Source organism: Poecilia reticulata, linkage group LG9, assembly GCF_000633615.1.
Source record: "Poecilia reticulata strain Guanapo linkage group LG9, Guppy_female_1.0+MT, whole genome shotgun sequence".
Lineage (NCBI taxonomy): Eukaryota > Metazoa > Chordata > Actinopteri > Cyprinodontiformes > Poeciliidae > Poecilia > Poecilia reticulata.
The window spans coordinates 29,283,890-29,285,586 of NC_024339.1; the positions used below are offsets into that span (position 1 = coordinate 29,283,890).

Genomic DNA, 1,697 nt, shown 5'->3' on the forward strand with positions numbered 1-1,697 from the left:
TTTGTAGAAATGTAGTGAAGTAGAAAGTACAGATACTTACTGTAAAATGTAGTGGAGTAAAAGTAGAAAGTATCCATTATTAAATCTACTTAAGTAAAGTACAGATACACGAAAATTGTACTTAAGTACAGTAACGACTAGTGACGCTAAAATTGAATTGCTTAGCCATCCATCATTAAATTCGGATGGAAAAAGGTGAGTGCTTACAAGCCTGAGTACAGCACCTTAAAGCAACATGTGGTGTGCTTTGCCGCAGGAGGGACTGGTGCACTCCACTAAATAGATGGCCTCATATGGAAAGAACATTATTTGAAAGATTTGAAAGAATATCGTTTAGAGTTTCTGAAGACATCAGAAAGGAAAAGCAAATCGGTTTTTCCATATGAACATTGACTCTAAGGGTAATGGCAAAAAAAATAGCTAGGTGAATTGAGGACAAAAAGTTAATATTTTGAAGAGGCACTCAAAGAAGATTTTTGATGAGTGAGCAAGGAGACGCTTTAAAAATAGTAGGCTGCTGTAGGATATTTGAAGTCTTCATTCATAGCAAACATATTGAATATGTTGAAATAAAAACTAAGAAATAGTTCCTCTTCATTTTCCAAAATTTTTTTGTAGAGGAACCCAAAGGTGTTAAATTATGTCACCCTTTGCTGTAGGCGGGACGTCATTATTAATATTTGATCCAGAGCTGAGTTGGAAAAATGACTGGATCTGGATTATTTTTCACCTTGCAGTTTTTAGAGTGCATTTATTTTCTCTCCCTGTATATAAAAATCTTGGCATAAGACAGGTTTTCTCTACCTCTTGTCCAAGAGTGTGGGAGGGACATCAGCAATAGTCAGTCAAGTGAGAAAATCTGCAGATAACTAGTTTACTGTAAAAATCTCGGGAAATGAGGCTTGCCAGAGTTGCATTTTCTCACATAGCTCCAACGCGAATCTGCCATTGCAAAATGCACAGAAAAATAAAATAAAAAATAATTCCCCCGGAAATGCCCATTAAATCTCAGCAGAGACCGCATTGCTGCTTCGCTCCGACGCCCAGATCATCTCGCCCACCCTCACAACAAACCCCCACACCCCCTCCTCCCCTCTTCCTCCCTCCTGCCCGCTAAAAACACGCACAGCCACGCCCCCAGAGGCACGCGCACAGGCGCAAGCTGTGACACACCTCCTCCATCACACACCAACACTGAGATACCAGCGAGAGCGAGAGGGAAGAGCTGGGTGATGCAGATAACATCATGAAGGACGAGTGCTCGACTACGGGAGAATAAGGGCTGAGGCTTCAACTCGTGGAGAAATAACAGGCTGCCGCTCTTCACCATCATGCCCACCGCATCCGATCAGCAGCTCACCGCCGACACGGTAAGGCCTCTCCGGTACCTCTCCTAAATGTCCAAACTTTTTTTTTTTTTTTTTCCCCCTTTTGCTTTTCCGCATTTTTTTACCCCTCGAAACCGATTTCATTTCGAGCTCAAAGGCGGCCGACCTGGATGCGGACGGCCGTGTGCGCCATTGCCGCAGCACTAAAATTAAAGGGACGTAATAGAGCGTTAAAGCAAGTCCTCCCAAGGCTGAATGCGCCCCACGGGCCTGTGGGATCTGCATTAGATTTATCACTGCCTACAAAACCCAGCTAAATGACAGAAAAGACTACTCTTTTCCAATCTGCGTATAAACAAGATTGGGATA

At 43.0% G+C, this 1,697-nt stretch overlaps 1 protein-coding gene across 2 annotated transcripts in view; it reads left to right on the forward strand.

Moving 5' to 3' along the window:
• The first annotated feature begins 1,109 nt into the window (after positions 1 to 1,109).
• The window catches only part of unm_hu7912 (un-named hu7912), an 8,856-nt gene continuing 8,268 nt past the window's right edge, over positions 1,110 to 1,697 (forward strand). Inside the window, exon 1 of one of the 2 annotated variants that reach the window (XM_008419197.2) lies at positions 1,110 to 1,370. The gene's annotated coding sequence lies outside the window, so the exon portion shown is untranslated. The remainder of the gene's footprint in view (positions 1,371 to 1,697) is intronic. The other variant, XM_008419196.2, reaches the window with a different exon arrangement.